Raw genomic sequence first — 25,333 nt, forward strand, 5'->3', positions numbered from 1 at the left:
CAAAGTGAGTGGTAGGGGTGTGCATTCATTTTCGCCGTATTGGCGATCCGCAACGTATATTGCACTATTCGTATTATTCGTGGGGAAGAGAAACGTATTGCGACTCCCCACAAATACACAAATCTTCGCTGAATTTTACGGCCCCCTAAATAAAAATTTAAATAACCCCCCCACCCTCCTGACCCCCCCCCAAGACTTAACAAAATTCCCTGGTGGTCCAGCGGGGGGTCTGGGAGCCATCCCCTGCACTCACACCCTCAGTGCCGGTTTCATCATGGTGCCGATAGCCTTTGTCACAGGAGCTACTGGTGCCATTGGTCAGCCCCTGTCACATGGCCATCGGCGCCATCTTGTGCTCCTACCATGGGACAGGGACTGACCAATGGCACCGGTAGCCCCTGTGACATAATATGGGCAAAGGCTATTGGCGCCATTTTGAGTACTGGCATCGGACGGCCGGAGTGCAGGAGGTCGCTCCGGGACCCCCATTGGACCCCCAGGGACTTTTGACCAGCTTGGGGGGGCCTCCTGACAGCAGCGGTGGCCATCTTTAAAGATGGTGGCGGCCATCTTTACGATGGCGGTGGCCATCTTTAAAGATGGCGCTGGACAGCCAGTGCTCCTACCATGTGACAGGGGCCGGCCAATGGCACGGATACCCTGTCATATGGTAAGGGCAAAGGGCCATCGGTGCCATCTTTATGAGTGGCAGCCGACGGCCTGAGAACAGGAGATCGCTCCCGGGACCACCACTAGACCACCAGGTAATTTTAAAATGTTTTGGGGGGCTCGGGAGGGTGGGGGAAGCTAAGGGGTCGTTTATAAAGTGTTGGGTGGGTTTTTCTTTTATCGGGCCATCGGCGCCATTTTTGAGTGGCAGCCAAAATGGCGCCGATGGCCCGAGAGTGGGAGATCGGTCCCCACGCCCCCACTGGACCACCAGGTAATCGTAAAAAGTTTTGGGGGGGTTCGGGAGGGTGGGGAAGGTAAGGGGTGGGCCTCACTAAAAAAAAAAAAAAATAATGATGTGAATCGGACTCGGTTCCGATTCAAATCACCACCGATCAGATTTTTTCCCCCTCTAGCCGAGCCCGATCGTTAAGATGATCGGGCACACGATTCACATCCCTATTAGAGAGTGCGCCCCCACTGGACCACCAGGTACTTCGCGGAGTCGGCCCCGGTGACGCCCCGACTCCTCCTCTTCCGGGGCCCACTCCGCCCCCATTTTAGTATCGCACGCAAATAGGGACATTTCGCGTGCGAAACGTCCCTTACCGTATGCAATACATTTAGAAAATAAGGCCCTATGTCAGCAAGTTTTTTTATATCCATAGTCAGTATGGTATCAATTTTATATGGGGCAGGATTTAAATTTTTTATCATGGATTCAACTTCGATGTTGGATACTTCGTCAAACGCGGACCATTGCGTCACATCTCTTTTAAGCATTTTGATTTCCTGCTTTGTTGAGTTTGGGATCTTATCTCTTAGGTTTGTGATTTTGTCTGAGAAATAGTTTTCTATTTCGTTACATTTATTCTCTAGTGGTGTTTGGGGTGCCTCGGTTTTGTCGTTCATCAGATTTTTTACAATGTTAGTGTTCTTGGGTTGTTTGCAAATTTTTCAATTTTTGCGCTGAAGAATATTTTTTTGCATCAAGAATTACTTTTTTATAATAAGCTAGTTGTTTCCTGTATTTAGTCAGACTTTCTGTTGATTTATATTTAGTCCATTCTTTTTCATTTTTTCTCAGAGTTCATTTGACTACCTTTATCTTCTCGTTATACCATGGGTTTGATTGTCTAGACTTAGTGATTTGAATTAGCTTTGTGGGATTTATATCATCTGCTAATTTATTTGTGATTGACAGCCATGCTGATGTTGCGGCTTCGCAGTCTCTGTGGTCGAAGTGTATTCGTTTTTCTTCCAATTTATTTTTTAGTATTTCAGTGTTGAATGGTGGGTGATACTCTATTTTGAGTGGTTCATTTTTTTCTGTATTTCTTTAAGTTCTAGGCATTTAATAGTGGATTGAATTAGGAAATGATCAGACCATGGAATTTGGTTGTAGGTCGTGTTCATGGGTTCAAGGAATTATGGTTGATATATGTTAGGTCAAGCGAGTGCCCTGCTTTTTGTGTTTGGGTGTATCTGTAATTAGTGTGAAGCCTAGTTCTGTCATTATATCGTTTAGTGTCTGGCATGTATTTGTTAATGGGGAAACATCCATGTGAAGGTTAAAATCTCCCAGCACGATGATTGATTTGGAAGTGTTTAAGTTTAATGTGAAGTACTCGATTAATGGGGAGATGTTTAGATCAAGAAGGCTGGGGGGGGGGGGCAGTAAATAAGGCAAATTTGCATGTATTCTGTATCAAAGATAGCAATTTCATGGTTTCTAGTGGGTGTTGTAGGTATCAGTTTACACTTTAATTTTTTCTCAATAATTAGTGTTAGGCCACCTCCTCGTCTATTTATTCTTGGAATTGAGAATATATCGTAATTTCGGTGAGCTATTTGGTTTTTTAGGATAGTGTCTGATTTCTTTAGCCATGATTCCGTGATTGCGAAAAAACTTGGTTTCGTATCATACAGTAGGTCAATAATTATTGGGAATTTCTTTGTTATCGATTGGGCATTCACTAGTAGAAATGTCAAAGTTAATAATTTATTGAGATTTAGATTTAAAATATTTGATTCTGTAGTCGTTTTTACTTGAAATAGGTTGCTCAAGTTGGCTTTCCTGGTAACTGCTGTTTGGTGTTTGTCTCTTATTTTTTTAAAGTAGTTATTGCTATACTTACCTTTGTTAAGGCAAGTTTTGATTGCTTGTGATGTCTTGTTGCCTCCTTCTCTTACCGCTTCCACCATGTCCAGATTTGGTGTGTGTTTTGCTAGTTTTCGTTCTCCAGATGGACTCTGGGTGTACGAAGGGGCTTGCTCCTTTCTTGCACTCCTTTGGTGTGCGTCGCTGGCACGTAGTGCCTCTGGGTCCCAGTCCCATTTAAATCCCCCTTTTGGTGCGCTTTTTCTGACGTTGTCGATGTCAGCATCAGCATCGGCCAAGGGGGGAGGGGCGCGGGTCAAGCTTCCGGGTTCGACGATGCACCTGTGAAGAGAAGAGAAAAGAAAGAGAAACAGGAGGGGAGAGAAGGAGAAAACAAAAACCAGGGTTAGTCAGCCTCGGTCTTCTGTTAAGGCAGGGTGGCGGACGTACTCCTTCTTCCTGGTCCCGGTCCTGTTTAAATCCCCCTTCTTGGTGTGCTTTTTCTGACATTGAATGGTCACTAAGTCACATTTAAGGGGTACACTGAGGATTGACTGAGTTCTTATCCCTGTATATTCTCTGTTTCTGACATATCATTTAGTCAATCGGGAAAGCAATGCTGTCTATTTTGCACTCTAAAATTGGGGTGTTCTGTCCAAGTTTATTTAGACTAACAGGTAGGTACCTGCAACAGGAACAATACTCCAAGGCACTAAAGAGTGAAGAAAAGCAGTACAATCAGTGGCATGAATACAACAAGGCACCAGAAAAAGGGCACAGGTCAGAGGCACCAAAAACAATTGCACGAATAACCCAAGGCTCCTTGAGAAATGCAAAGGAGCACCAACAGTCGCAGAAACATTTCAAAGCACCATGAAAAAGACAAAGCAGCAGAAACATAGACATGAATACCTCAAGGCACCAAAAGAGGTGCAAAAGGCATCAACAACAGTAGCTTGAACATCCCAAGGTATTGGGAGAGAAGAAAAGTAGCACTAGCAGTGGCATGAACAGCCATAGGCACCAAGAGAGGGAGAAACCTCAGGAGCACTTTTATGAAAACCCCAAAGCATAGGTTCAGAGCAAGTCAGCAAGAAGGGAGATATCAAAACCCCAAGACATTAAAGTGACAATTAAGTCAGAAAGCACATTGGCTTCAACAATCCAAGACACAGAATGCACAGTGAGGCAGCAAGGACTGTGACATCAACACCCTAAGGCATGTAGTGAGGGGTAAGGCTTAAGACAGGAAGCATGATGACATCAACTCCTCAAAACATAATGTGATAAGCAAGGCAGGAAGCAAATTGGCATCAGCAATACAAGATAGAGAATAAGACAGCAAGAAGAGAGGTATCAACACCCCAAAATGATGAATGTAGGGTATGGCAGAAAGAAGAGTGGCATCAAATCCTCAAGGAATGGAGCACAAAGTAAAGCAACAAGCACAGTGGTCAAAACCCCAAAGCCTAAAGTGAGAATTAAGACAGGAAGAGGTGTGTCATTAAGACCCCAAGGAACTGAGTGCAGAATGAGCCAGCAAGCATAGTGGCACAGCAACTCAGGAAGAGAAAGAAGGGCAGGAGAAGGAGGCTGGGCAGCAGCTCCAAAAATAATGCCAAGATGCCAAGGCATCCAGAAAATGGAGCAGGATAAGAAGATTTTTCTTTTTTTTTTTTTTTTTAACCAAGAGATAGTTTGTGCAGACAGAGCATACCAGGGAGCAGCATCAAAAGTGGCAACTGGAAACAATACTGGGTGCAAAAATGTTGGGCATTGCTTCAGTGTAGCTGTGCAATCAGTTCTCCTGCCATTCACTTGTAAATTCAGGGAAATCCAGCAGAGGGAGTTTTGCTTAATGAAGACCAACTTTTCCACCATATCGGGTGCCAGCTGTAAATGATGTGGACTCATGATGTCCCCTGCCATTAAGAATGCCTGTTCACAAGGCATGCTGGTGTGGGCGTAGGAAGTGAAATGCTGGGTGACCTTGGCATTGTCTAGCTAGACCTCATCCTTGTGTGTCCACAGTATGCCAACAGGTCTGTGGTGATGACTTCAATGGACTCTATAAGGTGCTGCATGTTTAAAATTTGTGCAGGAGTCTCCTTTGCTGGTGGGGGATACTAGTCTTTGCTGTCAACCTCTGAAAGTATAATCTGTGTCAGGAGAGCACATTCTGTGGTGGCCACAGGGTGGTGGAGGATAAAAATTGTGGGAAGATGTAAGGTTAGGAAAACCTTGCCAGTGCAAATCCTGCCACTCTGCTGTGTCTTTAGCTTAAAGGGATAGGAACTCTGCAGCCTATAACCCAACTCTCCAATGTTATCTTCAGCTGTTAGGGAAATGGGATCCATGCCAATCTGGGTTATAGTGTGGCTCCTGAGTCTCCTCCTTTGACTTGCAGAGGCTATCACTGCTACTGGGTTTCCTCTTCTCTTTTGCAATGATGATCACTGTTATCATATGGAGTTTAAGAATAACGTAATACCTTATTGCATACTGGAAACCACCCTGTTCCACTTGGCGGTCCAAGGGATGCCCCTGCAAACTGTCACACTCACCTTCCTAGCCAGGCTACTCCCACTGGTCTACATTGCAGCCAAATGCCCCTCAGTCTTTGCATGGAGGGACACCATGATCCGATGAGGCGAAGTGTCGCCAGTGCTCCACACGGCAAGATGCCGCTGACTCCAATGGGCTGCGCTCCTCCTTAGGCACGCACATGTCCAACATCACTACATTTAAATGGCCCACGAAGGATGACATCAGATGCTCAAGCCTATAAAAGGCCCTTCCTCCCTTCCTTCACTGCCTCAGCAACAGGTCCAACTACATCCAGAAGTATGTGTTGCTTCCCAGTGTGCAGTCCTCATCCATCTTGTCTGCAGTCTTTGTCCACCTTGTCTTCATCCAGTTTGTCTTCAGTCCTCGTCCCTCTTGTTCCTGTTCTTGCCTGCCTGCCTGCCCTGCCTATCTCCCTCTTCTCCTCCTTCAGATGGATACCTGGTTTTGACCTAGGCTTGAAACTTGAATACTGCTGCCTGCCTCTGACCATTGCCTGGACCTCAGATACACTCAACCGTCTTCTGTCCATGACCCCAGCTAACTACAGACTTTCTCTCCTGCCATCAGCAGAGACCCCTCTTAAGTACTGCTGGCTCCGGCATCCAAAGGCTCAACCGTAGGGGAATGTGAACTGGTATAGATGAACGTCCTGACTGATCTTTGCACCTCCTGGGTCCACCCGCCAACAATGAGAACCTGCAGGGAGGAGCCCTGAAGTTTGAATCAATTTTGCCTCAGCCCAAGGGTCCACAGACACAACACACACATTGTTAAAGTCATATTTAAATCATATAAAATGTTTGCCATGCTTAAACTAAACACATGTGAATATGATGACTACTACTACTCAACTTAAAAAAAACATAATTGCAACTTATGTTCCAATAAAAATCAGGAGTGATTTGTATAGTATCTTCTCTGTCATGGGAAGGCTATAAAGTTCCTAACAAATTGATTATTTTCAGTTATTTTTATTTGAAATTAAATTATATGTCATCAAAAATTGTTGGTCCAAGGTAGAGTTCATGCAGCCTGTAGGGAGAAGCCCTGCAGGTCTCCACCATCGACTGGCAAAGCTGGTTGTGGCAGAGGCCCAACTAGAGCTTTACCTGTATCAGCCCTCTTTTCCCTTAGGTTGAGCCCTCGGGTGCTGGTGCTAGCTGACAAGATGAGGACCAGGATACACAAGAACATAGGAATACAGGGATAAAAACCAGGAACACAAGATCGCAAGAATGAAGACCAGGAACACATGCTGAAGTAGGTAGGCCACCTATTGCTGAGGCAAGGAGAGGCAGCAGATATGGCCTTTAAAGAGCCTGAACTGTGGCCTTATCAAGAGGGGCTGCAGGGAGAAAGTGAGAGTGGCGGTCTGCAGGAATAGCCCATGGACCACCGAAGTACAAAAAAAAAGAGACACAAGTAATACCATGGATTTACAATTCATGTGAAATAAAAATAAAATAAGCAACTTATCACCATGATTTATTAGACCTTAATTTTGTTATAATTTCTAACATTACAAAACATCACAAAAGTTTTTATTGCCTTAGGGTTGACATGTTGCTGTATCTGGATCAACAGAATCTCACTGAATAGCAATCTGATGATTGTTGCATGTGACTGCCTGCAGAGCATTGCACAGGTTATTTGTGCCTGTTGATGCATAGTTGCCAAAGATTAAGTTTTAAAAAATATGAAGCTTTCATTGATTAAATTACCCTTTCATACAAACACCTTTACAAATCAAATAAAAATATATTGTGCTGTTTTTTTTAGGTGGTGTATAATTAAAGCAATATTGTTTACCTCTTCCCTGTTATTCATTTTTCTCATAAACATTGCTGCAGAATGTAATAAAATAACTAAACAAAAGTAGTCTCAGTACAGCCCTTTACTTTCTGAACTACCTTCTTTGGGAAATTAAAGGTGAAGGGGGACCTATTGGATTCAACTGCTATCAGGGGAACCTATTAGTTTCACTGCTTACATCTGAACAAGATTTCCTTATGATTTTTTTTTTTTAATTATCAAGTCTTCAGTCTTAAACCAGGTGCTCATTGGTTGCTGCAGTTTGTAATATTTGTAAGTGGTTTGTGATAAATTTTGTTAAAAAGATAGGTATCATCAAACATTCTATTTTTCTTTCTGAAGATGTTATTAACATTTTTTTTCAGATCATTTTATAATTAATTTTAATGTTATTCTTGATATCTGCTTCTCTAGGGATGGATATCTGCTTCTCTAGGGATGGAATATTGTCATCAATTCCATGGAGTGGTAGATATGAGCAGATTTGGTGATAAATGGGAACTTTTAAAGCATAATTTGTTGTTTGAGACTGTTTCAACTCTTGCTGATTCCCTTTTTGATACTTTAGATAGGACAATTGATAAGATTGTCCCTCTGAACCCCTTGGTATGACCATGGATGCCCTGGAATAACTCTTCCATAGTTGAGAAGAAGAGTGATGAGGTATGCTGAAAGATATTAGAAGAAGGAACCTAATGTTCTAACTAAAAAGAGATATGTGGTCTCATAAGCATGAAATAAGCTTGTGCTGTGAGAACCTCTAGGTTCTGCTGTTTTACAACCCCACGGGTCCCAGTATTAACCCTTCAAATTCCTTATTTCATGCTTATGAGACTTTGGGTTCTTTCAAGCCTCCTGGACTTCTTTGCATGCAACCTGGAAATGCCAAGCTATATTATTTCTTATGTCACATATTTAAATTATTAGTATTGGCCTTTTGTCCCTCTTGACGCAGCCGAAGTGACAAAACATGGTCTGTGTTGGGGGACCTACTTGTATTTCATCTACATACATCTATTCATTGAAGACTGATGTCGTTTGGCACTTGTCATATTGATTGATTGATTCATCTTTTGAAGTTTAAGGATCCGCACGTATCTTGGCGCTACACTTTAATATATTGGGAACTGATTTTATGTTACATGAGCTGAATAACAGACAATTTGTAATTATATATATTTTTAGATGCTTTATCAACTTTTGATTCAGTGTTGTACTTGGTACAGTTATTGAGTATGAAATTGTGATGGGAGGGTTATTCTAGATTAGTTTCACTCTTATATAGTAGAGCAGTTTCAAAAAAATTCATATTGGGCAACTTTCTTCTGCTTGGACTCCTAATCCTTTTGCGGTTCTACAAGGATCCTGCTTATCAGTGACACTGCTTAACATTTCAATACATCCCTTGTACTTTAAGTTACAAGATTTAGGGATCACTTTTAAAGTGTATGCTGATGATATTCAGCATTTATTTCCAGTATCCAACTGCATGACTGATACAGTTTTACAGATTGAACAGACTTTAGTTACCTTGAAATAATGGATGGATCAAAATGGTCTTTTATTAAACATAGGGAAGAATGATGCTGTTCTATTTTTACAGTCCTTAAATGTGTTACTGACTCCCCATTTAATGTTAGGAGGTGTTTCATTTCCCTTCTTGGATTCAATATGCAATTTGGAAGATACAATTTGATACTGCTTTTAAATTTCAAGTTCAGTTAAGATTGATGGTGCACAATGTTTTTTTTTAAACTACAGAAATTATGTTGCTTAAAATATATTCTGGATTTTAGATCCATTGCTCAAGCATTTGCATTATTGCAGAGTTCTGTAGTTTGGTTTACTGAGATGTCATCTTACTTCTTTACAGATTTATTGAATGATGCAGCATGCTCAGTATCTGGATGCTCTCTAAGGGACCATATTACACCGGTATAGAAATCTCTTTGCATTGGCTTCCCTTAGATCAACAGATACAATTTAGGATTCTAGCTTTAATTTTTTGGATTATGCATAAAGGTCACCCTACTTATCTGAAAAGCTTGTTAAATGACATTGTCCATCCCGGGCATTATGTTCTGGGAGTTCAAGTCAGCTGGCAGAGCCTAGTAGAAGAACTATTCACTTACAGGAATTATGTAAACACATTTTTTTCAAGAGTTTCTTCTGATCTTTGGAATAGACTTTGTCAATATAGAAGGTTCAGAATTACAATTTTTTTTAGGAAAATCCTGAAATCTTATTTATTCCAGGAAGTTTTGGGTCAGGTAATTGAACAATGCATAGATAGGTTTTAATGTTTTGAACGATTGTTAGTGGTTTGCTTGTCTGTTATATATTTTTATATGGTAAGGGTATAACTATATTTTGTGTTTTCTTGGAATCTGCCCAGAACAGGTTCTCGCAATATGTGGAATACATAATATTGCAAATAAATAAATAAATAAATAAATAAATAAATAAATAATAGCACAGGGGTAGACAAAATGTTTGTGCCAGGGCTGCATTCCAAATTCTTATCCACAACAAGGACTAGTGGATTCCCCATGGAACTCCTTGAACAGGGTAGAAACCCCCCCTTGGAGATGCGTATTAATTATGTCCCTTCCCGAATTTGCAAAAAATGAAATCCTTGGACAAAAGCTGCACTGTTTAAACATTATTCAGGTAAACTGATGTGCAGGCTTTTTGCATAGAGAAATTAAATCTGGCCCTTAGACTTTAGAAAAAAAGCTAAATCAGATCATTCAGGAGTGAGCTGTAAAATGTGGCAGCTTGCTAAAAATTCATTTTTCTAACAGACCCAGCATTTGGATTTGATGGGAGAGGAGGATTTTTGTGGGGGAGGATTGACCTGATCTTTCTGTCTTAAGCATGGGTACTGCAGGGCAGGATTGAGGTGCCTTGGCAGAGCTTCCTGTCCTGTGTGAAGTTTAGCAGGTATCGCTCTGTATGCACTCCAATGATGCAGCTTTATAAAAAAAAAAAAAAATCAGATTCTTGCTGGAAAAAAAGTAACACTTCTGGTCATTGGGAAAATGTGAAAAATTTTAAGTCGCAATGTGAAAAAATTCTTCCTTGAGTTCCACTTGTTTTTCTCTCTTGGAAAAGATAAACCAGCTAATGATGACACTGTTAGACTATAATCTCTATGTATATTAAGCTTACCTGAGGCTCTTCCTGCTGAGCCTAGTGCCTTGCTGTAGGGCTGGTAGTATAGCTGGGTTGTGGAGGGACCATTGTTTGTAATTGGCACACATGACCATCCCATCAACTCTTGGATCAGGCATCCTCATCTACCTGCAGAGCTGGCCATGGTCACAGAGCTGACTCTTAATAAAGGCCTGTGCTGTATATCTGAGCTTAAGGGAGACTTTTAGAATCATCAGAAGAGGCCTGGCGCTATTGCTTCAAACATGTAGGCTGTCTAAAGAAACCTGCCAACACTGTTGCTGCTGCATCATCAGATGATACCCACTTGTGATCATGTCGTCACATTCAGCATCAGCGGGTTGGACATAATGGTAACTTCAAAGAGGTATGTGTGCTGAAAAAAATGATGTTGATGGGTCAGTTCTGGCCTTGGGCCTTAGTTTGCTCATCTTTGTTATAGCAGTTACTTTTTATGTTAGAGTTTCATTTTTTTTTGACACAATCTAATCTTAAACTAATATAATAGCTTAAAATTATAAAATATGCAGCCACATACTTGAGCCTGTGTGCTGTGAAATTCAAAGGTGTACACTAGACTATATCTGCACAGGACATAGTTAAATATGGAATAAACTGCTTTCTTTAATCAGCCTGAGAACATAGTATGAATTAAAGATCTTTGGACATTTAAAATTCTCAACAATTTTTGTTTGCGTAGGTTGCAGTCTATCTGCATATTTCTTCCAGCTGCTTCAGTGATTGACTCCAAAAGTCACTACAGTCCATCTCAGGCTTGAGCTGCTCGCTCCCTGAGCAACTGGCCATGAACTGGGGAACTTGCAGCCCATCTGTATATCTTTCCCAGCTCCCTTGTAGTTGACTCTGTTCATCACCATCTTATCCTTGATACCGTGTCTTCACGTGAATTTTGGAGCTCTATCCTGCCTCTGTTCTCTTCTTACCACTCCCATCATGCTTATAGACTGACTTTGGGTGGATCCTCCTCTAATGACATCAATTGGTGTGCTTCAGGGCTTTGTCTTGTTCCCTCTTCTCTTCTCTCTCTATACTAATTTCTTTGGTGCACTGATCTCCTCTCATGGATTTCACAACATGAGATGATGATTCCCAGATTTACCTCTCTACACAGGAAATTTAATGAGGAATCCAGTCCCAAATCTTACCCTGCTTGTCTGACATTACTGCCTGGATATTACACTGCCATCTTAAACTTAACAATGCAAAGACAGAGCTCTTTATCTTTCCTCCCAAGCTTACTTCCCCTATTCTTCTTTTCTCTATTTCTGTGAACAAAATTGTAATTCTCCCAGTCCCCTCAGCATTAGGATCATCTTTGGCTCCTCTCTATCCTTCTCTAAACATATCCAAAATACTTCTAAAATGTGTCACTTCTTCCTCTATAACATCACCAAAATCCATCCCTTCCTTTCTGAACACAGTACCAGAACCCATATCCACTCTCTCATCACCTCCAGCTTAGACTACTGCAACCTGTTCCTCACAGGTTTCCCAGTGAAGCAATCTATACAAAATTTAGATGCCTGACTTATCTTTCACCAAAGTAGCTACACCCATATAATCCCTCTTCTCAAATCACTACATTGGCTCCCTATACGCTTCCACATATAGTTCAAACTCCTCTTACCTACAAAATCTTTCACTCTACAGCTCCTCAATACCTCACCTCTCCTATCTATTCTTATACTCCTCCTCCTCAGGCACTCTGCCTATCCTCAGCTTTCAATTATAGCGGATGCTGCGTCTTCTGGTGATGCAATATCCCAGCATTTGTGAAATGCCCCACTTGCTTGCCTCGGCTGATATCCTTGACACAATAATGACACTGAGCCAAGTGCAGGTCCTCCCTCACTTGGAAGTACCTCCAGATCGAAGATTTCTTTTTTGATCCCTCTTCTACATCCTTGGGGTGGATGCTAGCATTGGAGTAGAGATAGAGATGGGTTAACGTTGAGAAACAGTGGCAGGAGCATCACTCATGCTATCTAACTGCACTGTCTCCTGTTCTCCATCACCAAAATCACCAGTTTCCTCTCCCCCATCACTGAAATGGAAGCTAAGATGCTGGTAACGAATCCTCAAAACTCTCTACACCAGGGAATCCTTTAAAATGCAGATAACAATACTGCTTCTGCCTCCTCTTCAGTGTCAACTAAAGAAGATTTCACTGCTGATGGATTTAGGACTTGCGTGTCTACCTCTGCTGCCCTGCTGCTTCTACTGCTTGCCCTTTCCCTCCCCTCCAAAACAGCAGGGAGAGAAACAGGTTGTGGTGTCACATCCTCTCCTTATTTCAGCTTCTTCTAACGGGAGCTGATTGCCTCTTCTGTCATTTTCGATTTGAACAATATCCTTTTAATTTTAGGTGGGGGACTCCTTGTTTCAGGCCTCCTTTGCCAACTACATTCTGCCTTTTCCTGACATGATGTGATTTAATTTGTCACTGAAGTGCCTACTGGGGATTTGGATGATAGGGATTTTTTTTTTTAATCTCTATTACTGTGAATGGAACTGACTGTGTGTAGTGTTGGTTTTAGTGTACAACACTATCACTTTGTGTGTAAATGTATACTGTACACACAGAAACGCAGTGTCATCTTCTTCACTAGAGTGAAAACAATAGGAATCGGATGATCACATGAAGCCCTTTATTATGTGCCCGACTCTGGCCGAGTTTCGCTCGTAGAGCTGCCTCAGGGGCAATTCAATTGGCAGGATTTAAACAATGCCTGCTGGGCTGCTGTCACATGTACACTGTCACTGAATCACATGCAGTATTAAATTAATTCCTGCGGAACGTACTGAACATCATTCTGCTGCACTCTGAAGACTGGTCCCCAATCTCTCCCACCCTGCCTGCCCTTCATCCTCCCCAAAGAGAGAGGAAAAGCTGTGCCAAATTGTCAGTGCCAGCAACCTGTCTCAAGATTTCCTTTTTCAGTGAGTAAGTGTGACAGTAAGACCAAGATGAGTGCACTGGAATATCAGACAAAATGATTTGAAATGCTTCTAGTGTTTAACAAAAGCCAAAGCACAGATAAACAAAATGTGAGAGCTCAGACAGAAACATGCCCTTCCCATACAAAATCCAAGAAGAAATGCAGAGACCTGAATCCTCTCTTCACACGTGCTCAGAACCCAAGATAAGTGTCACTATATCCAGAGAGCAGCAATAGGCTAAATTAGAAAAATGCTTTTCACTAATTCATTGGCATTCCGGTCTCCTTGCTGACACATACTGACAAGGCTGTGAGGTCATACATGAGTCACAAACAAAGGCTGAGTTCAATGAAGACTTCCACTTAGCCTTTAGAAACCTTTGGCTCCATAGACTTTAATGAACCATCAAAGTCTATGAGGACTAAATGATTGAAATAGATAAGATATGTTTCATTCATGGGAAGTACCTCATTCATTTTGTGAACCCCATGAATCAAACAAATAGGGTCCTTTTGTTTTGGTTATGCCATTGGGAGGAAAGAAGTACAAATTTTGTTTTGTTTATTCATTTTGTTTCTGGGGGGAGTGTTTCACCACAAATTTTGTTTCGTTTAATATTTATTTATTGTTTTTAGTTAAAAAAAACAAAAGAAATAGAACAAAAAAAAAAACAAAACAGAACAAAAAGAAGAAATGGGACCTGACAAGGCTTTCTGTCCCAGCCACCCATTCCTTCCACCTGAAAAAATGTCAGGGCCAGGATCCTCCATAGCTCTCATTTCCTGGTCCAGGGAAAATCCAACGTAGAGGCTTAGGGTCAGGCTGATGCCTCAGTCTTGCATAGCCCTAGCCAGCTGTAGGTCATCACAACATTGGCCTAGGCCCTACACAAAGCCCAGGCTTCAAGGTCTGGTCCAGATGCCTCAGCCTATACCTGTCACCGGTGACTAAACTGTATGCTAGGGCCTCAGGCTTGGCTTAGGTGAAGGCCCAGAGCCAGGCCAGCCAGTGGGGCTGGCCCACAATGCCAGGGTACGACCCGGAGGTTGTCCCAGAGGCCTAGGACCAGGCCCGAAGTGTAGTATTCTTCTTTCTTTTTTAAAATGACAGCATCTGCTTGGCACACAAAAATGTTAATTAATTCCAGTGCTTCCATTTTCAGCGGAAGTCACCATTTTGGTGTACAGCAGTTCATTTAACCTGTCGTATACCAAAATAGTGACCACACTGAAAAGGGAGGCACCAGATTTAATTAACTCTGGTGCTTCTCAAGTGGACGCCATCAATTTAAAGAAGAAGAAAGAAGAGGATGATGCTACGAGACCTGGGCTCTGGCCTCCAGGCCTAGGCCCAGACTGAGGTCCAGGCCTTGGAGCTGGCTAAGGCCTTGGCCTAGGCTGAGGTCCGGGCATCGGTACCCAGTTTCCAGACTGGGTTCTGGCTTCGGGCCTGAGTCCAGTCCGAGGCCTTGTCATTGGGACTCTTGTTTCGAGACTGGGTCCCAGAATCGTGCTTGGCCAAGCTGAGGTCCTGGCTTCAGAACCCAGTGTCTGGACTAGTTCCTGGCATCATGCTTTCACCTGGGCTGTAATGTTGGATGTCTGATGGATCAGGTAAGTGAGGGCTGGATTTCATGGCCCAGTAACATTTTTGGAGTTAGGGTCTTGGCCAAGGTCTCGGCATCAGTTCTGAGCCTAGGCCAATATGTTAGCATCATGCTCGTGCCTAGGACATGGCCCCTGCTTTGGGCAATGGCCTATGTGTAGGCAAGGCCCCAGCCTTGGGCCTAGACCCAGACCCAGACCCTGGCATAATACTGAGACTTAGGCAACAGCCTTGAATGATGAGGTCTCATGATGTCCCTTTCCATTGAGAAGACATGTTCACTTGGCATGCTGGTTGGTGGGCAGGAAATATATTGCTGAACAACCTAGCCTATGACTGGACAGACTAATGACTTATGTGCCCCATATGCTAGTGCATCTGTATCCATGTCCTTGATAAGCTCTGTGAGATAGCTTTTCACAGACTTTTCTGCTGGCATCTCCTTTGCTGGGGTAGGCTGAAGGTCTCTCTTGCAACCTGATTTATCTATGGCCTATATCTAGAGAGATGTTTCTTTACTTGCAACATGGTTATGGCATATATAGGTGAGGGAAGAATTTCTAGATAACAGGGTGCTTCTTGTGCTTGCACTGCTCTCTAGGATGCCCACTGTTTCCTGTGCTACATACCAACAGTCTGTCTCTGGCACTCATATTCACTCAAACCTAGTTGCCAGCATTACCTTCATGGATGTGATATGTTGTGACTAGTTTACAAGAATCCCTTTCTTCTGGGAATCACAAACTGTAGAAAGCATATATGTACTGTTTTCTATCAGAGATTTCAGTCTCAATTGCACCTGCGGCTACAAGGAGTCCACAAACTGTAAGATTCCTGCTTAAATTTTCCTCTTGATCACAAAAACTTTCAAATTTATAGACATGTGCAATAGTTTTTGCCGAATTGGAAAATTTCAAAGAAATTGTCAAATTCGGCATGGGTCGGAGGGCTCAAATCCAGAGATGGATTTTCCCCGAACTTTGGGAAAAATTCATTGTTTGGGTTAGCGTGGGGGGGAGGGGCACAATTATTAAAAAAAACAAAAAAACCCCACCCCAACCCTTCACATTTACTTAATTGCAAACCCCCCCCCCCACCCACCTGACCCCACAAAAACTTGCTTAAAGTCCCCAGTGGTCCAGTGGGGGTCCTGGGAACAATCTCCCACTCTCGGGCCATTGGCTGCCAGTAAACAAAATGGCGCCAGTGGCCCTTTGCCCTTACTATGTGACAGGGGCTACCGGTACAATTGGTCGGCCCCTGTCACATGGTAGGAGCAATGGCGTGGCGTGGGCCACAGGATGCTGGGCTTGATGGACCCTTGGTCTGACCTAGTATGGCAATTTCTTACGTTCTTATGTTCTTACGTTCTTATGTTCTTATTTAAACAGTGGTATATCCAGGAAACCTTTGTAGACCTCAGCTCAGGAGAACCACTGGTAATCAATATATCATTCAAAAATATCAAATCAAGCTTGTGTCCACATATATATGCTGATTCATGAATAATTTGTCTCCAGCCCATTTTGAAATTTATCACACAGAGCAAAAGGAAGGCAGCTATCTACTAGAGGCATACAGGTCAGTTTATCATTTTGCCTGGTCATTTCATTAGGTGGAGGTTGCCAACAAATTAGTTTCATTGGGGTATATTTTCATTTTTTTTCATAATTGTTGGTTTGGCAAAGGTGCACATTATTCAGAAATAGTATGCATTTGAAACCTTGTAATATATATGTAATACAAGTTTTTTGTTGTAGGTTTTACTCCAGGGTCCATCAACTTCAGATTATGCAAGGTTAAGACTGTAGAGACCTGCAGTTCAACTGATAGCCTAGCACCAATAATGAAACTACACACCTCATTAGCATGTAACAGCAATAATCTTTACTGAATAATTAGTAAACTTGATCAATCTTCTCACTCTACAGCGGCTTAGGCATACATCCCTGCTCAAAGATTTCAAACTGGTATTAGATCAGCAGTTAGTTCCAATCTTTACATAGTCTTTTCACTACTAACAGCTTGCATCCTATTGTAGAGGCATTTGAATGCTGAAAGGCAGGAGATGACATCAGCATTGCTCATGCTGCTAATGACTGAATCCGCATTACAGCAGCCTCCAGCCAAGGGAATCCTTGGTATCCAGTAAATCAAATGGTTCTAAGTCCTTCACAGCATAGATCCTTAATTATAAACAGACAATTTCTTTAGTTTCAGGGCAGAGCAGGGAACTTCATCCATCTTGGCTGAGGAAACAGTAATCTACCTGCACTTGCCCCTTTCATATGCACATTTATAAATCCAAACAACTTGTAGCATTATACAGACAAATTAATGATGAAACTCCATTACAAGGCTCCTGAATAATCATAGCTAACACCAGCAGAATTCACATGACTGCGGAGATAAATGGCTGCTTACCTTAATTATAAACAGACAATTTCTCTAGTTTCAGGGCAGAGCAGGGAACTTCCTCTATCTTGTCTTAGAAAACAGTGATTTGCCTGCACATGTCCCATACTGATTACAGCTATGCAGTGGGTTTGCAGCCCTTAAAGAGACAGCACCCAATTGGCAGTTCTTCAGTGTCACAAGGAATAATTTTGATATTGTCATTGTATTCTTACTAAAGTTGGGCTATACATTATTTGCAAATGTGCATCTTATTCAGTGTGTTCTATTTGCAAATAGTAAGAACTACTAAAGATTGTAAGCACGATTGTAAATAGTGTACACTATTTCTGAATAGTGTGCACTATTTGCAAATAAGGTGCATTATTACCAAGTAGTTGCATTATTTTCAAATAGAGTGCACTTTTTCTGAATAGCATTTACTATTTACAATAGTTCACACTATTTAGAATTAGTGCACAATGAAAATGAAAGAAAATGAAAAATGAAATTTCATGGTTCTTTCTATTGTTTCTTTTTAAAAACTATATCAAACAAGCACATCTCTACTATCTCTTGTAGGATACATTTCCTTAAAAAATGATAATCTTTGTGTCAATCACTGAGGGCACTAATGTTTCGTTAACTGGAGAATATGGTGTTGTTGCGCTTCCTGGCAGCATCCGCTCCGCGGCCAGTCCTGCTCCGTGGCCAGTCCTGCTCCCCTGGCCAGACCGTCCACCAGCTCCTCCCTCAGTCCTTGCGCTGTTCAGCCACGGCGTCCACGGGAGTCCCTGGCTCCTTCATGGCCTTCCTCATTACAGCTGTTCTCACGCCAGGGCTCGTGTCCTCCTCAGCATCAGCCCTGCCCCCTAGCATGTGCATGCGGAGCTCTCCTCTAGTTAAACGACCAGGCGCGTGAAAAGCTCAGGCGGCATCCGAGTCTGACATCACTTGAGCAGGGTATATAAACAGCAGCTCTAGCCCTAGCTCATTGCCTTAGCAATTGGGTCGTACACTCCAGTGTGTCTAGTTTGCCTTCCAGCATTTCCTGTTCCAGTGTCTCTTCTTCCAGTGTCTCCTGTTCCAGCGTCTCCTGTTCCTTCATCTCTCCATCCTTGGTAGTACCCTCCAGACTGATCTCACGGTACTGATCATTGCTTGCTCCTGATTATTCTTGATTGCTGCCTGGACCTGACCTCTGCCTGAACACTGACTACTCTTGACCGCTGCCTGGAACTGACCTCTGTCTGGACACTGACTACTTCTGGTTTGACTACAGGTACTGAGCCCTGCTTTGGCTGACCATTCTGATCTTCTATTCTGGCCTTGATCTTCGCTATCCATTCGGACTCTCTGTTCTGGCCTCCTGTGACTGCTAGACATTCTGGTGTGGACCTCGACTGTGCATCCTTGTTCGTTGTGGGCACTCCTCTACAGGAAGATCCTGAGAGGCCCACCTAAGACCAGGTGGCCCGGGTAATCAAGGGCTCAAACTGAGGTAACCCCGGGTTGCTATTGGTAAAGCTCCAGCTAGCCTCTGTCTCCTCCTGTGCTCTGCCTCCTGGAGGCAGGTGCTCTTCGGGTCCAACTGGAGGGCAGTATCAATCCTGCACCAAGCCAAGGGTCCACCTCCGTTGCAAATGTTCTCAGTGGAAAAGGGTAAACAGTGGAGTTCCTCAGGGATCTGTACTTGGACAGGTGCTTTTCAATATATTTATAAATGATCTGGAAAGGAATATGATGAGTGAGTTGATTATATTTGCGGATGATACAAAATTATTCAGAGTAGTTAAATCTCAAGCAGATTGTGAGAAATTACATAAGAACCTTGCGAGACTGGTAGATTGGGCATCCAAATGGCAGATGAAATTAAATGTGGATAGGTGCAAGGTGTTGCACTCCATGAAGGTATCAAGTAGCACATTTAATACTAATTGGAGAAAATTCTTTTTCAATCAATGCACAATTAAGCTCTGGAATTTGTTGCCAGAGGATGTGGTTAGTGCAATTAGGGCCTCACTTTCTAAAGTATCGCAGGCCTGCGATACTTTAGAAAAATGCGGTAATGAGGGGCGGGGGGCCGAAACCGGGGGGGGGGGGGGGGGCAGTCCTGCGCTAGCCGGCAGCGATTGCACCTCCACGGTGCGATCACTGCCGGCATCGCGCCCATTAAGTCCACCATAGAAGGTGCAGTTATTGGGCGCGAAATAGGCAGCGAAAAGGCCCTTACCTTTTCGCTGTCCACGCCATCATTGCAGAGTCAGCCCCGGTGACGCCCCGACTCTTCCTCTTCTGGGGCCGACTCCGCCCTGATGTAGGTAGCGCAGGCGTGCGCTACTTTCGCTATCTAGCCTTGGAAAATAAGGTCCTTAGTGTAGCTGGGTTTAAAAAAGGTTTGGATAAGTTCTTGGAGGAGAAATCTATTAACTTCTGTTAATCAAGTTGACTTAGGGAATGGCTTCTGCTATTACTGGCATCAGTAGCATGGGATCTTCTTCATGTTTGGGTTCTTGCCAGGTTCTTGTGGCCTGGATTGGCCTCTGTGGAAACAGGATGCTGGGCTTGATGGACTTTTGGTGTGACCCAGCATGACAATGTCTTATGTTCTTATGATGTTTTCTATATGCAATTTATGTGCATTTGAGGTTGCAAGGTCCTTGGACTTACCGGTGTCTGGTTAAAACATTTTTTACATATGAAATATTACATCACCATATTTGTGCATTCTTTGGCATATCTTGGGACAGTGTTTGAATTGTCACATTGATCAAGATCAGCATTATTTGAAATCAAGGGCAACTCATTGTATTAGTATTATTTTAATATTTTCCATTGATGCAGTCATTATTCTATGAAATGTGGTCATGTTAGGACTTCAATTTTACATTTGGACAGTTTCTTTGTTTAGTTGTATGACTATTATTGTATTTGTTGTGCTTTTGGATTTATTTATCTTATTCATCATTTAATTGTTATTTTATTATTTATTTTGTGACAGGTTACAAGTTTTCTAAAATCAAATTTAATGTCATTCTGATATTCACCACTTTTCCTGGTTTGTTTTTATTTTTGTGGTAGTGTTCCTCTCCATTTGTCTAGTCATCCTTAATTTACATGCACTTACTTTGTTAATCACTAGTGTTTGGAATTATGTTTTCTAGTTAGTTACTATGGTGCTAAATACTCCAGACTATCACTACTTGCTCAGTACTATGTATAATCACATTATAAAATAACTATAAGAAAATGAATTTTAATATTTTTCATTCATCTAGTTTACAAATCAACCCAAAGATTTAAAGACCAAGATTTCATTTTATACTTCATTGGGCTGTATTACTTTCCTCTTATATTTTATGTTTTCAGTGGATTGCATTGTAATTAACCAGTTCACCCAGACATGTCAAACATTTTTTTAAAGGACAGACTGTCCACTTTTCAGTCTTTCTGCATTTAGAATGAATAAAAAACAAATGAGCTCATTAAATCAGATTTACTGAAAAGAAATGTGAAATGCACAGTTAAGTTGTTGACACTGTCTTTTCCATCCTTTTTTACCCAAAACAATTAAAGCAGAGTTATGTCTTATTGATAGCTGCCTAGTTCACATGCCAGACCATGGTCATTATATTGAGTTGCTTTTTTCAATATAACCTTCAAGTGAGAATTTCTGTTCCACTTATTAAATGTCATATTACTCAGTCATTAGTTAAAATGTTATGAGGCGAGTAAGAGTAACTGCAAGTTTATAATCTTATTCACGAATTAATGCCAGCCTTGTCAGATAGATGAGGAATTTATTTATTATTTATTTTATTTAACATTTTTTCTATACCGACATTCGCACAAGACATCACATCGGTTTCCAGATAACAGCAAATTCAGCCAACAGGGCTTTACATTGTAACTGATATTATAACTGGGGGGGAGGGAAGGGAGAGGAAAGGGCAGGGCAGTAACTTGGAACTATATGAGTACGCTGGGAACAGTGGCGGGGAATAGGGGGTTTATTTACAAGGAGGCAGGAGTTAAGTACATTCTATGTGCATTCTATTATATACATTCAATATTTTACTACTTGTTGTTTTATAATAAAACTTTATTACCAAAAGATTAAAGAAAATATCCCAGATTTTTAAGACTAAACTCTGATCAATTGAGCAAAAGTGCATAAAATCTGCCATCATTCCTTTTTGTTTTTGTTGTGTTTTGATTTTCAGGATTCATTTCATTTTTGAAAGCAACAGATCAGATATATAACTTTTTAGCTTTAAAAACTTGAAAACAGGTCATATATCTAAAGATTTTTCAGAATATAAGAAACTCATCACTCTTTGTAATGACCATCTGAAACAGACATTTTTTCTTTCCATTTAAAAGTCACTTTGACAAAAATCTGTAAATTGCATATTGCTGTTTATTACTTTAAAGGTCAAAGTTGCTAAGCTTGCTAACAAATCCATGTTATTTACAAGTTCAAAGTTGTATTAATATTAGGAATGTGCAGAGGAAAAGTTTTGTTTCAATTTGATCATTCATTTCAAAGGGCATATCCATTTGATTTCTTAGTTTAAAATGAAAAAAAAATCACATATTTGTTTTATTCATTCATTTGTTTACAATTACAGTCTATGGGGGAAGCATTGCAGCCAATTTTGGGCTCTAAAATTGGGGATTTCTCTTTAATTCTAAAAAATCTAGTGAGTGAGTAGAAGAGGGAAGTCAGTATGGCACCAAAAAGTGTCATGAATAGTCTTAGGCATCATTAAAGGTACAAAGGGGTACTAAGCAGTGGCAGGAGTTCTCCAAGGCACCATCAAAGAAAAAAAAACCAACAACCCAAAAACAAGACTGGAGAAAACACCCCAACACTTTACAACATGGCACCATCAACAGTATCATGAATCCTCAAAGGCAGCTCAAGAGGTAAAGTGGATCCAATAGTGGCATCAACATCTTAAGGCACAATCAAAGTAGAACAAAGCATAAAAGAAGGCAGACAAAAATCCCCAAGGTATCAATAAAGGGACAAATCAGCACAAAGAGTGGCATCCCACATGAAGGCACAATGAGAGGTGCAAAGTAGTCTCACAAAATGTCAAGAACACCCCAAGGTATAAAGTCTTTGGTATGACTGCAAGGCAGAATGGCAGCAATGCTGATAGGAAGGAAGTCTCTTAAGTTATAGGATAATAGGTATTGCAGTAAGGCAGATTGGCATGAGAAAATTCTGTCTTACTGATGATGCACTTGCCACTTGCAAGGTTTATATATCATTTTTGTGACATAAGCTTTTATTCTATTTCCGCTTGAAAATGATCTTGTTGCTGGGTGGAATTTTTGGTTTCTTGCGAAATTAGCTTTCCAATTGAAACTTGTATCACAATCAGATCATGTAAATGGTCACTCATCAATATAGATTTCATAATAATTTGTAAGGTTTGCTTTATTAGAAATCTATTCTCATTTTCGTAGCTAAATACATTTGATTCCCATTGATGATTTTTTTTGGTGTTTCATTAGTTCCCTCTTCCAGCTGAAAACTTTACCACATACTGAACATGTATTTCTTCCTTTTAACTGAGGTTTTCTGGTGACAATACACCCCAGTATAACCAAGAAAGAAAAAGGGTGGGAGGACTAGGCTAGAATATCAGAGATGAACAACAAAATGGTAAGGCAGAGAACCAGAAAAGAGATGGCGTGAGATGAGAAACTTTCTTTCTTTTTTCAATTTTTTTCTAGAGACATAACAACTCAATATAACCTACAAAGAAACATGGTGGGAGAACTAAGTTGGGATTGTAAGAGGGATACAGCAAAATGAAGAACCACAAAGAATGTGGGGTAGGAAGAAAAACTTGTATTTATTCTTCTTTTTTAAAATTGCTTTGCTGGAGACAAAATATCTCAGTATAACCAGGAAACTTAGGCCTAGATTCATCATTTTGCTATAAATATTACAAAAATAGCTCCGGCGGTAAAAAAAGGGGCATGTATAGGGTAATATGTAGCCGATTGCTAACTATTGCACGAGGCATTGTTTCAACGCACGTGGCATTGCAATGTAACATGGCACTTTTTTTTTTTCAAGTTATATATACAGCCTTCTACAGCTGCCCCTTTGAGGGTGTGTAGAAGCATGGTTTAGGTTAGAGGAGGTTAGTTGTGGTGGTGGTAGTACTAGGAAAAGGTTTATATAGCAAGTTCTGAGTGTGTTGTCTTGTAATTAAATGTTTTTCCTTTCGTTTACCTTAATATGTGTCTTTTGATCTCTGTGTGTCTGAAACTTTAAGTTGGTTTGTTAATTTTGTCCATTGGTCTTTTCCTGTGGTGGAGTGGAGGAGGTAGTTTATAGAGGAGTGGAGGAGGTGCAAAGTGGAGGAGTGGTGTGTGGAGGAGGAGTTGTGTGGAGGAGTGGAGGAGGTGGCATGTGGAGTAGGGATGTGCAGAGGGACACCATACGTTGCATTCGGGATTCAGATTCGTTGGGGGATGGATACATTGCATTTGGCTGTATGGCGCCCCGATCCGTTAAGACGTCCATTTCGATTCGTTCCCCCGCTAAAATTAAATTAACTACAAACCCTCCCCCACCTTCCTGACCCCCCCAAGACTTACCAAAACTCCCTGGTGGTCCAGCGTGGGGTCCGGGAGCCATCCCTTGCACTCACATCCTCGGTGATGATTTCAAAATGGCGCTGATAGCTTTGACCTACTATGTCACAGGGGCTACCAGTGCCATTGGTCAGCCCCTGTCAAATGGCCATCAGTGCCATCTTGTGCTCCTACCATGTGACAGGGGCTGACCAATGGCATCAGTAGCCCCTGTGACATAGTAGGTCAAAGGCTATCGGTGCCAATCGCCTTTGCCAGTATTCAAAATGGTGCCGATCGGCCCCTGCAACATAGTGAGGGCAAAGGCGATTGGCTGCCAGTACTCAAAATGGCGCCAATCGCCTTTGTGATTATGTCACAGGTCGGCCCATGTGACATAGTGAGGGCAAAGGAGATTGGCGCCATTTTGATTACTGGCATCCAATGGCCGGAGTGCAGGAGGTCACTTCTGGACCCCTGCTGGACTTTTTGCAAGCCTTGTGGGGGTCAGGAGGGTCCCCCAAGACTTGCCAAAAGTCCCTGGTGGTCCAGCAGGGGTCCGGGAGCGACCTCCTGCACTCAAACCATCGGCTGCCATTAATCAAAATGGCGCCGATAGCCTTTGCCCATACTACGTCACAGGGGCTACCGGTGCCATTGGTCAGCCCCTGTCACATGGTATGAGCACAAGACGGTGCCGATAGTCATGTGACAGGGACTGACCAATGGCACCGGTATCCCTGTGACATAGTAGGTCAAAGGCTATCGGAGCCATTTTGAAACCAGCACCGAGGGTGTGAGTGCAGGGGATGGCTCTCTGACCTCCCGCTGGACCACCAGGGAGTTTTGGTAAGTCTAGGGGGAGGTCAGGACGGTGGGGGGGGGGGGGGTTTGTTTAAATTGGTTTCTTTAGGTGGCCGAATAATTCAGCGAAGATTTGTGAATTCGTGGGGAATCGTGATACGTTTCGATTCCCCACGAATGCAACAAATATGGCCACTAGAGATGTGAATCGGAACCAGAATCGGATCCGATATCAGTTCCGATTCACATCTCTATAGATGTGAATCGGGACCAGAATCGGATCCGATATCAGTTCCGATTCACATCTCTAATGGCCACATCTGTTGCGGATTGCCAATACGTAGGGACCGAATGCACACCCCTAATGTGGAGATTGTGGAGAGTATGGTGTGTGAGAGGTGTGGGGACAGAAATAGGAGAGGTGTGTGGAGAATATTGGGAGGAGGGTAGAGAGGATGGGGAGGATGAAGGCAGGAGTGCTAGGGAAAGGAAAAGTAGGAGTAGGGACAGGGTCAGGGTCAGGAGGAGAGAGACAGAGGCAGGATGGAAGGGATAGGAGGAGGTGGGTGGGGAAGGGGATAGCCAGTTAAGCACAGAGGAAGGAAGATACCAGGCTAGGGATAGACAAAGAGGGTAGAGGAGAAG

Source organism: Rhinatrema bivittatum, chromosome 5 (assembly GCF_901001135.1).
Source record: "Rhinatrema bivittatum chromosome 5, aRhiBiv1.1, whole genome shotgun sequence".
In the NCBI taxonomy this organism is placed as follows: domain Eukaryota; kingdom Metazoa; phylum Chordata; class Amphibia; order Gymnophiona; family Rhinatrematidae; genus Rhinatrema; species Rhinatrema bivittatum.